Source organism: Eriocheir sinensis, unplaced genomic scaffold, assembly GCF_024679095.1.
Source record: "Eriocheir sinensis breed Jianghai 21 unplaced genomic scaffold, ASM2467909v1 Scaffold19, whole genome shotgun sequence".
Lineage (NCBI taxonomy): Eukaryota > Metazoa > Arthropoda > Malacostraca > Decapoda > Varunidae > Eriocheir > Eriocheir sinensis.
The window spans coordinates 550,402-562,815 of record NW_026111294.1 but is presented as its reverse complement, the minus strand read 5'-3'; positions in this window follow the sequence as shown (position 1 = coordinate 562,815).

The following is a 12,414-nucleotide window of genomic DNA, read 5'->3' as shown; positions in this document are numbered from 1 at the left end:
AATTTATCTCTTCAACAGTTCGTAATTGTATCTTCAGCAGCCTCTTTATCTCTCCTAGTTTTCTTTTCTCCTTTCTTTGCTTCTCTTTGTCTTCTTTCCTCTTATTTCTCCTTCTTTAAATATGCCTATTTCCTCTCTACTTTTTTCTATTCCTGTCTTACATTTCGTTTCTATTTTCCTTTTATATATTATTTAATTCCTTTATTTCTTCTTTTCCTTTACTTTTGCGAGTTTGCTATTGTTTTTTCTATGTTCTTTTCTATTTCCTTGTTTTTTTTTATAATTTAGCTCTTTCTTATATTCTCCTTTTTTTCTCCATATCTCGTTGCCTTGCCGCCATATCTTTTCCAGCTCATCCTTTTCCTGTTTCCTTCTCACCTTTTCTTTCATCCTCTCCACTACTCGTCATCCCTCCATCTCTTCCTTCCATACTCCTTCCCTATATTTTGTTCTGTTTTCTGTTTCATTTTTCAATCCTCTCCTACCTCCTGCCTGCTCCCTTTCCTCCTCTCTATCTCCCCTTTCTTCTCCCTCTATAATTCCTTCTAACTTTCCTCTCCCTTCCTCCTCCTCCTCCTTTATTTTTCTCCATATACCTTTCCCTCCCGTCTTCCTCTCCCTCACACTCCATCCCCTTACTTTCTCCTCACCAGCATCCACTCTTTCTATCTCACCTCTCCCTTCCTCGCTGCTGCTCTCCTCCTCCCCATCTCAACACCTCTCCTCCATTCCTCCCCTCCCCTTCCTCTCTCTCTTACTCCTTCCTCCATCCTCTTCCTCCTCTTACTCTCCCCTCCACATCTTTTACTCTTTCTTCCTTCGCATCCTCCCTTGCTTCTCCTTTGCTCTCTCTTCCTCCACATCTTCAACACTTCCTGCCTCACCTTGCCACTATCCTTTCACCTCTCCCTTCCCTCTGCCTTCTCCCCTTCCTCTTCCTCCTTCTCCTCTCCCTCTCATCTCTTTCCGCATCTTTTACTCTTTCTACTTCCATCACTCTCTTCCTCCTCCTCCTTGCTCTGTCTTCCTCTTCGTCTTCAACACTTTCTGCCTCACCCTCTTCACTCTCTCCTCCTCTCCTTCTCCCTTTCCCTTCCTCCTCCCTCCCCTTCTCCGACCTCAACCCCACCACCATCTCCCTGCATGAATGGCTGGGCAGATTCAGTGCAGGCCGCAATAAACCAGAAACCAAGTGCTGGAAGTCGACGTTTGGGCCGCCATTACTGTTGCCTCTCTGCAGATCAAGGGTTTGGGAGAAAAAAAATATATGTGTGATCTTTTTGCAATGAATACCTCCCGCCCTCTCACTGACCAAAGAAAGAGACTGAAATGTGTATGTGTGTCCGTTTATGTTATCTCTTTCTCCATCTCTTCCACCATTCATTTCCTTGACGAAAAAAATCATGTAAGTGACTCTTTGTATGTAGCACCACCCCAACCCCTCTCCCCTCTCACTGCCTGAAAGAAAATATAGATTCGTTAATGTCTATGTGTGGGTGACCGTCCCCAGCCACCACCCGAAAAGAGAAAGGAAAAAGTTGAAATTAATGAGATAAGTGCTTTTTTACAGCAAAGGAGACAGTTCAAGGAGCATAAAAGGAAACAATAATAAAAAAAGCCCGTTACTCACTGCTCTTAAAAGAGTCCAGAGGTGGCCGAAAGATGGGTCAATTTCGGGAGGAGAGGTGTCTGATACCCTCCTCTTGAAAGAGTTCAAGTCGTAAGCAGGAGGAAATACAGATGAAGGAAGATTGTTCCAGGATTTACCAGCGTGAGGGATGAAAGAGTGAAAATGCTAGTTAACTCGTGCGTAAGGGATTTGGACAGTAAAGGGATGAGCTTGAGTGAAACGTCGTGTGCGGCGAGGCCGCGGGAGAAGCCATGTAGTTGCAAGTTCAGGAGAGCAGTCAGCGTGAAAATATCGATAGAACATAGAAAAGAGGCAATATGGCGGTGGAATTTAATAGGTAGGAGAGTATCAGTAAGAGGAGTTGAGCTGATGAGACGAAGAGCCTTAGACTCCTCTGTCCAAGAGAGCTGTGAGTGGAGCCCCCACACACGTGGATGCATTTTCCATACGAGTGCGGACAAGGCCCTGTATATGGATAGCAACTGTGCGGGGGAGAAGAACTGGCGGAGACGATAGAACGTAACCTCGAAGAAGCTGATTTAGTGAGAGGAGGGGGTCTTGAAGTTTCAGTTAAGATTCTGAGTTGGATAGACCGAGGATGTTTAGTGTTGAAGAAGGTGACAGCTAGTGTTGTCGAAGAATAGGGATAAATGTTTGGATGATTGTGTCGAGTTGATAAATGGAGAAACTGGGTTTTGAGGCATTGAAGGACACAAGGTTCCTTTTACCCCAATCGGAAATGATAGCAAGGTCTTAGGTTAAGCGTTCTGCAGCCTCAGTCAGGAGTCATGTACTTCCTCTTGAGAGGTCTTCTGTTGAAAGAAGTTGAATAATGCAGAGTGGAGTCATCAGCGTATAAGTGGATAAAGACAGTTTGTTATGGAATGAAGATCATTGATGAATAACAGGAAGGGAGTGGGTGATAGAATAGAGCCCTGTGGAACCTTTCACTGTTGATAGGTCAGGGAAGAACAGTGACCGTCTACCACAGCTGAGATAGAACCGCCGGAAAGGGAATTGGAGATAAAAGGAACAGAGAGAGGATAGAATCTAAAGAGATGATTTAGAAATCAAAGACTTGTGGCAGACTCTATCAGAAGGCTTTCGATATGTCTAACGCAACTGAGAAAGTTTCACTGAAGCAGCTAAGAGGATGACCAAGAGTCAGTTAAAGGATCAGAAGATGGACAGTAGAACACCCTTATGGAACCCATACTGGGGATCAGATAGAAGAGGTCAAGTGGAAGGTGTTTTTGAATCTTCCAGTTAAGATTGATTCAAAAGTTTGAGATGGAACAGTCAACTATCACATATTTCAAACTCTAGAGATATTTAACTTGCCAAATATCACTATGAGCATTATTCCCCTCATATGGTACGATCAACCTAATGGGTTACCGACTAATAGGACAGTAGTTTGAGGTTGGAACAGTCACCCTTCTTAGGCACAGGCTGTATGAAGGCGTACTTCCAACAGGAAGGAAACTTAGATGTTGACAGGCAGAGGCAGAAAGAATTTGACCAGGCAGGGTGTCAGCACGGAAGCACAGTTTTGAAGGACAATGGAGGCACTCCATCAGGTCCATAAGCCTTCTGAGAGTTGAGTCTAGAGGGCATAAAGCATCGTTATTGAAATCTCAATAACAGGCATAAAGAGTCAGAGAGAGAATGAGTAATTAAAGAATATACTTAGAATCGTCCAGAGTGGAGTTGTTACAGAAAGTTTGAACGAAGAAGTTCAGCCTTAGAGATAGAAAGAACTGGCGGTGCACTGCTATCAGGGTTAAGGAGGAGAGAGGAGAAGAAGAAAGAAGTGAAGTTGGAGGAGATATTTTTGCAGCTGAGAGTGCCAAAGTCTCTGGAAGAAGTGAGGTAAGCGAGGTTTTGACATTTCCTATGAATGAAAAGAGCTTTGGTAAGAATCGAAGAATAGATTTGGCACGAAATGCGGGCAAATGTGAGAATCATGGTTGGCAGGTGTTCAGAAGGCTCTGGTACCTTTTGTGAGCTTTTTTGCATGAGCACGATAACAAGCGTGATTAAACCAAGACTTTTTAGCATGAGCAGTAGAAAGAACGTGGGTGTATGCACTCCATTCCAGAGACAATCACCCTCTGTGATTCACGTTGGGCACACTGAGAGGTCTCTCCTGGAACCAGTAATCAGTCCACGGGAAATCGGAAGAGTACATCCTCCAGGTCGTCCCCACCGAGCACGAGGGCAAAATCTCAAACATCCTTACTCTTCGGTGGGTCCCAGAAAGATGTAGAGCGATAGGACAGGATACATAAATAAGGTTGTGATCAGAGGGCCCAATGGATAGAACAGTTTGACAGAGTAAGTAGAAAAGGTTAGAGGTACGGGAAGTGGTTTGAGTATGTTGGGCCTGTCTCAAAGATGGTCAGGGAATACGTGTAGGGTGCTGAACCAACTGTTCTGGATAGTTGAGGAAAGCCAAAGTTGTGAGGCTTGTTCACCAGGCTGGTCAGCGTGGCGGTGAAAGAGGATGGAAGCCAAAGCTGGTGGTGATCATTGAAATATCCCTGGGATGGAGATTTCAGCGAAGGAGAGAAGGTGGAGTCAAGATATGCTCCACTTTAGAAGTTAAAAATAGTCCAAAGAATTTTACATAGTTTATAGAAGGTTAGGTGAGAGATTAACAGCACAGATGTATTTAGTAATAGAATGACCAATGAAGTCTTCGCCAGATGGTGGAAGAATTTTGAAGAGTCAATGTCGTTGGGCACACGAGGAGCAAGTGATGTCGTTGCGCACGTAGAGGCAACATCCAGCTTTGGATTGAAGGATTTAGGATGGAGCTGGTAGGAGGGAACATAGTAGAAATTGCTGTCAGTAGCCTCAGAAACCTGTATTTCAGTGAGAAGAGAGAAGGTGAAAGTTTCGAGGGAGGAGAGATGGTGCTCCTGAAATGAAAATTAGAACGAAGACCGCGAACATTGCAGGAAATTGGGAAGAAAAGGAGTTCGATGAGTTATCATGACACCTCTCAAGTTGGCTTGAGCAGAAGGGAGTGCTCCTTGGGGAAATTTGTGGCCCCCCCCATTTTGCGAGGACAGAGCAATGCTATCGTGTGCCATTTTGAATTTCAAATTTTGGGAGAAAAGGTGTGTATGTTGTTTGAATGTAGTTTGGTGCGTAAAAAGATGATCTGTGTTTAGAGAGCATTATGAACTACTCTATGGTGTTGATGAGACAATAAGGGAAACAGTTAGATTAGAGACATGAGAAGGGTTTTGAAGGGCCTCAGCATCCTCCTCGGTTCATATATACACCTCTCACCGAGGTGAGTGGCTTACACACCCATTTCAGTAGAGTGTCTTCCCTACCTACTCCACTCACAGTTTGTAAAGTGTAAGAGGATGACAACTTGACCAAGTGCCACTTTTTACTTGACAGTCTTTGCCTCCCTTCAAACATAATTATATAAAGAATGGGGAAGTGTTGAGAGTAAAGAAGAGAAAAGGAGAAATAGAGGGAGGAAAAGAAGCATATAGATGTGAAATATATTAGGAAAAGAGGAGACTAAGAGAACAAAAGAAAAAAAATATATATATAAAAGGCAAGGGCAAATAAGAGGAAGAGCACAGGACAGAAGGGAGGATGGAGGGGGAGGGAAGGAAATTGACTCTGAATAAAGGGGAAACGAGGGAAGAGGTTAGGGAAGGGACAAGGGGAAGGAGGAAGGGGGCTATTGTGGCGTCAGATAGAGGAAGGAAGGATGGATGGGGCGATGGGGAGGACATGGAAATCAGGCGACTGTGATTTGTGGTGATAAGGGGAGATGGGAGGGGGGAGGGGAAGTGGGTGGGTGGGAGTTTAGAAAAAGGGAATGGGAAGAGGTTGGGAAGTAGGGCAATGATGGGGAGGTGATGAAGGAGAGATAAGAGGGAAGGGAGAGAGAAAAGAGATCATGGAGGAGAGTGAGAGAGAGAGGGTGAGAGTTGTGGTAAGGGGAAGGGGCAGGAAAGGGGAACAGGGGAATAGGAGGTGTGTGGTAGGGAAGGATTTTGTAAGGGAAGAGGGGAGGAGGAGAGGTGTAGAACGGAAGGTGTGGCGGGGGATGGGAAGGGAGGAGGAGGCAGGCGATGAGGGGCCCAGAGGGGGTGAGGGGTTCAGCTCCCTCAGAAATGAGTGAAATACAGTTATGCAGCATTACAAGCGTGACAGAAGTAGGAGCGGTGATGGCAGTGTCACGACTGTGTGTGTGTGTGTGTGTGTGTGTGTCTTCAGTGTGTGTGTGTGTGTGTGTGTGTGTGTTATTCAACTTCACCCTGTTTGCCACACACAAACCTTCCCTGCACATCAACACATTCACATTGGCGCTTGAAGGAAGGAATTTCTGGGTTATTTTTCGTTGTTATTTCATATTGATTTTTAATGTTATTTATAGATCGCTTAGAAATTATTCTTCTTATCATTGTTGTCATTGTTCATATTTTTCGTTTGTTATTTCGTATTAGTTATTTATTGAAGTCTTTGAGCGTTGTTCCTATTCATGTTTTTTCAGTTTTTCATACTGCTGTTATTTATTGATGTCTTATATATATTATTGTTTTGTTCTTGTACAGCTTTTCTTTGTCACGTTTTCCATGGCAGCCCCCTCACTGAAATAAAAAGGTTCCATCTTCTTGTACAGCTTTTCTTTGTCGTTTTCCATACAGCCTCACAAATAAAAAAAAGGTTCCACGCCTTCTAGAAAAGTTTCACACGCCTTCAAAAAATGCCCACACCTTCAAGAAAAGTTTCTACGCATTGAAAAAAAATCCACGGTAATCGCAACGTTCGCACAAGTCTCTGTAAGTAACGAATTAGTGGATAATGAGTGGAAGTGAATCGTGGTGTTAATAACGGTGAAGACGAGGACACGTCTGATGATGAGAGTTAATAATGCGTGGTGGTGATGTGTAGGTAGTGGATTGGGAGGTAATATAGTGATAGTAAATTTAATGGTGTTATCTACTACAGCGAAAGAGTTAAATACGATAAGAGAAACGGACACGTTTGATATGAAAAATAAGCACAGCGAGATTTGGGACAATTGGAAGGATGAAATGAGGACGTAAATGAAAGGTGGGCGTGAGGAAGAAAGGAGTGATGATGAGGTTACAGGGAGGAAAAAGACGCCGTGAGAAAAAGAAGATAAAATGGGAAGAAAAAGAAAATAAGGGCGAGGAGAAAGGGATAATTTGTAGAAGATAAAAGAAAAGGAAGACAATAAGGGGAGGAAAATGAGGGAGCTAGAATACGAACTACAACAAGAAAAGTAACAAGATATGGAAAGAAGAAGGAAGAAGATAAAAGAAGATAACAGTAATAAAAGGAAGAAAGAGGAAGCAGAATATTAAGAAGTGAACGGAGAAGACAAAGAAAAACAAAAAAATGAAGAAGCAGCAGATATAAGAAAACAGAAAAAGAAGAAATAAATTAGAAAGCGGGATAAGTGGGCGCGGAAATGAAACACAGATAAAAAATAGTCTAAAGCTAATGAAACCTGAAGAATGGACAGATTTCCACATAAAAGACCTTGTGAGAGAGAGATTTACGTAGATTTACATAGAAAATCAGACCACACAGACCCCGTGGTCCAGACTAGGTGGTCTGTCCTTAAACCTAAGTGATTCTACATTAATCAGAAGGCTCCAAAACGTTTTTCTATTCTAGTTGATATTAAGTTCAAGGAAGTGACGGTTGAGCTTGTTTTTAAAGGAGTCAATCGTGTTACACTGGACCACTGACGGTGGGAGCTTATTCCATTCTCGCACTACAACGTTGGTGAAGAAAAATTTGGTGCAGTCTGAATTTACTTGTCTACATTTGAGTCTTATGCTATTGCTCCTAGTTCGCAAAGTGTTATCGATCATAAACAATTTTGATCTGTCTACATTCGTGAAACCATTAAGTATTTTAAAACATTCGATCAGTTTTCCTCCAGGCGACGTTTCTCAAGAGAACATATTAAAAATTGGAAAATCTTTCTTCGTAGGATTTGCTGCGTAAGGAGGATCATTTTTGTTGCCCGACCTTCTGAACACCTAATTTACCAATGTCCTTTGCTTTGTGGGGAGATAAACCTACCGCATATTCCAAGTGGGGTCTGACTAAACTTTTGTAAAGCGGAAGTGTTACATCTTTATTCTTGAATAAAAGTTTCTTTAATGAAGCCCAACATTCTGTTCGTTTTATTTGCTGCGTCGATGCATTGCTGTGAGAATTTGAGGTTTGATGCGATTTTGACCCCAAGTCCTTAACGCATTGAACGCTTCTGAGTTTAACGCCGCGCATTTCGTAATCGAACTTCTTATTTCTTGTTCCAACAAAGACCTGGCACTTGTCTACGTTAAGGGCATCTCCCATCTATCCGACCAAGCTGAAATTTTGTGCAAATCCTCTTGGGGCTGCCTGTCTTCGTCAGTGAGAACCGAGTTAAGAACTATCACACTGGGCAAAAGGTTCTGGATCTTCAGTCAAACCACGATTTCCGCTGGCGTGGTTCATATTCCACCGGTTTTTCTGACGTGTCCCCGATCTTCCAAAGCCTGGTAGAGAGTTCGCCGAAGAACGGTATTACTCTGTCATCTATCATCAGCAATAACAAACAAATGAACCCATAACCCGAAATCGCTTTAGTAAACCCACATTCCGCTGGCGTGGTTCTCATATTCCAACAGTTTCTGACGTGTCCCACGATCTTAGCTGGTAGAAAGAGTTCGCCGAAGAAGGAAGACGGTATTACTCACCATCATCATCATCAGCAATAACAAGAAACAAATGAGAACCACGCCAGCGAAATGCCAATCTTTATGTCGTCTGCAAATTTACTAATGCGATTATTGGGTCCAACGTCCACATCGCTGATATAAATAATGAATAGCACTGGGCCAAGAACCGAGCCCTGAGGAACACTGCTAGTGACAGGAGCCCACTCTGAGTTAAATCATCAAACACCATTCTTTGTTGTCTGTTTACTCAACAGACTCGCGATCCATTGGTTCTTGACCGTTAATACCTATTTGCTTTAATTTGTAAAGTAATTTATGATGTAGGACTGTAACAAACGCTTTCTGGAAATCAAGATAGACTATGTCTAATGATTTGGTTACGTCATGAACTGAAAAGAGGTCGTTATAAAAGGTCAGTAGGTTTGGTAGGCAGGATCTCTTGTTACGGAAGCCATGTTGTGAATCCTTAATTAATGAGTGACTTTCAAGGTAACTCACAATTTTGTCTAATTATGCTCTCGAGTAGCTTACCCACTATTGAAGTTCAACTAATGGGCCTGTAATTACCTTGGTTATTTTTGTCTCCTTCCTTAAAAATCGGTGTTACGTTAGCCTTTTTTTTCCAATCCGAAGGGACGATGCCTTGCTGCAAGAATATATTGAATACAGTTCAGAGGGAGGAAAGAGTATTTCGCTCTTCGTCTCTTTAAGCAGTATTGGATGTACTTTGTCCAGGTCAGGGACTTTTATTTTTTTAAAAGTGATTGGAAGCTTTAAGGACTTCATCGGTTGTTATTTCAAAGTTTGTACGATGCATGCTCGAGATTTACATTAGTACTGCAACACACTACTGCTGTTGGTGGTATTCAAGTGGTGGGAAGGCTGTTAATAATATGTACCGAGGAAAAGTAGTTGTTTAGAGGTTTGCAATGTGATGGCTGTCAGTCACTAATTGCACCGTCACTGTTTGTTAAGGTCAATTCCACTTATGAATCGCCTTTCTGTTTGTTTATGTAACTGAAGAAGGATTTCGGATTATTTTTACGGTGTGCCGCAATATTTTCTTCATATCTACGCTTTGCCTGACATACTAATCTTTCACTCGTCGTCTGGCTTCATGATATAGTCTAATAATGTTTTCGGCCGTTCTATGTTCTTTCTTTAGCCATAATAAAACAATTTTCTCTCTTTGACTGAGTATTGTAATTTATCTATTAAACCAAGGTGGGCTTTTATTAGTGTTACTTCGGTTTTTCACTCATAGGGACGAATGTGATCTACTGGTGAGTAAATGATTTTCAAAAGTTTAGCCAAACTTCCTCTTCATTGCCGTCATCTGATAGTTGTATTTCTGTTAGTTTTTCGTCTGATTTCTGAAGTTAGCTCTTCTGAAATTAGGCACCATTATTCTATTTTCAGTCACTGATGTTTGAGCTGTAATGTCGACGCGCACCTTAATTTATGATCGCAAAGAACCGAGGTTTTCTCTACCGTGACATTACTGACTAGGTTATCTTGAGTCGTTATAACAAGGTCTAGTATGTTATTTTGTCGGAGTTGGTTCAAGAAACCTAGATGAATTTTTTCTTATAAAATTCGATCATTCTATATAACTCTCCATCTGTACTGACAGTGTCGCCCGGAGATCGATATGGGGGAGGTTAAAGTCTGCTAATATCACTGAGTCGCTGTTGTTAAGTGACTGCCTTAAAACTGTACATTTCAACATCTTTTCAGTGATTGCCCCGGAGGCCTGTATGTAACACATATATTTAAATTGACTTTTGCAATGTTGATTCGCACGCACAAATGTTCAACGTAATTGTCTCTTGGTGTTCCATCAGTTGATTGCAAATAGTTTTTGACGTAAAGGGGGACACTACCACCTCAACGGTTGACACGATCTTTGTTGAAGAGTTTGTAGCCATCTATATTGTATTCTGAATTTAAATCAATATTTGTGGTGTCGATAAATGTTTCAGTTATGAATTACGTCAAAATTTTTCTGTCAGAGCAAGACATCTCAGTTCATCAAACTTGTTGCAGGCTACGCATTGATACTAAGGACTTTTAAGTTATCTAAAGGAAGCAGTAATAGAGGTGGTGGTACTTGCGGATTCATGGTTACGCGTTTGTTGCGATGCATGACGTTTATTTACACGGGAGGTGTGGAGGGACGTGGCTGAGTCATTTTTGATTGGGTGTCACGTACTGGAAAGAAGAGAGATGGGGGGCAGGGAGGTGTAAATGCAAATCAGGGCGGTCGCTGCCGGAGCCAGGACATAATTTGGTGTGTGCAGGGCGGGTGGCGAGGACAGGGGCAGGCCAGCCACTCCGGACCTTCCGTGCTGGGTCAGGAGAGGTCAGAGCACCCTGCCGCGCCTCCCGTCCCCGTGTGCCCTGGCCCTGCCAACCTTTCCCTAATGTTTCTGCCTTCGTTTCTTGCTTTGATTTACAGAGGACGGAGCAATAGGATTTTGGGACCCGTGGTGAACATAAGTTTTCTTTCTTCTCTCCTTTTTTATTTTTTACTTCAGGAGGAGGGGGTTGTTTGGGGCTGGGTTTTCTGCTTTGTTAGTATAAATGGATTCAGGGATTGATTGTCCTGTTTCAACACTTTTTATACTTACTCGTCAAGTTTAGCAATATTTTACTCAGCGTGTGATATTGCAACAGAAAATGAATCGAAGGATAGTCTTTAACTTCTTTAGGGTAGCTGGGTTTTGTGTGATTAGGAGCAACAAGGATGATGATGATGAGGAGGAGGTGGAATGAGATAAGAAGGACGCATGCGTAATAGGCAGTGGTTGATGGGAATGGACTGTGTTTTGTCTGCTTTTGTATGTTGGAGAAAATGTGATGCGTTTTGGACGTTGTTTCCGTTGCATTATCAAAGGGAAATAACCAGGTGTTTGCTATTTTAATGTTTGAGGAAAAATAATTTGTTCTTCTTTGCTGCAATATGTGAGGTCGTTGTTGGTGTGTTTGCAGAAGAGTGTGTTTGCGTGGAATCCAAAACAAACAAACAATCTAAAACATCTCCGAAGAAGGGAGTTTTCCTTTTGACAAGAGGAATGTTTCCTTGGAGAGAATGTTGTGTGTGTTCACGCGATATTGTGATAAAACCCAGTATTAGTATAGTTTTCTTTTTTGTGTATTTATATTCAAAGGAAGTATTTACTGTGTTGCTTTTGCAAGTTGACCATTCTTTTCAGGTTTCAGAATATTATGCAGAAAATTATAATGTGGTGTAATCGTTGTGATATGTTTGGGGTGCAGTAATGTGTGTGTGTGTGTGTGTGTGTGTGTGTGTGTGTGTGTGTGTGTGTGTGTGTGTGTGTGTGTGTGTGTGTGTGTCGTTGCGGGTTGTGTGCAACAGTAGAAATTTTACTGTGACAGTTTGAAAGATGGAAATACAGTGAATGGAGGTTGGCAGAAAGAAAAGAAAATGAAAATAGTAGATTACGGAATTAAAAAGAAGAAAAAGTGCGTGACAAGATAAAAAAGGAAAAGTTTTGGGTCTTGGTGATACCTTTTTTTCTTTCTTTTTAATCCTGTGGTGAAAATATAAGCGTGGCTCAGTATAAGTAGGAAAAAGATATCTAAGAAGGAAGCTGTTCAAAGTGTATTTTTGCGGAATGAGAATTGAGTAGAGATTTTATGCAACATTTATATATTTTTTCGTGCTTGAGGTAAAATAAAAAAATCGTGGTAGAGCAATAGAAGTAGAAAATGAACATGAAAGAAAACGATAATTGTATTATGCGGGTTGAAAAGTGAGTAGGATTTTTAGCCGCAACTGATATGTCCTTTTCGTGGCGTGGTAGGAAACCTAATCGTAATGCGTTCACCGTAAAAGTGAAAAGAAGCAAAGTAGAAAACGATTAAGTGTATGACGCGGAATGGGAACTGAGTAGAAATTTTCTGTAGCGCGTCTGGCCGTATGAAGTTCTCCTTGGTAATGGACAGGACGAAGCGCGCGAGGAAAAATATGAACTACCAGAACTCTTTTTGTCATAATTACTAATGGATCCGGAGGATTTG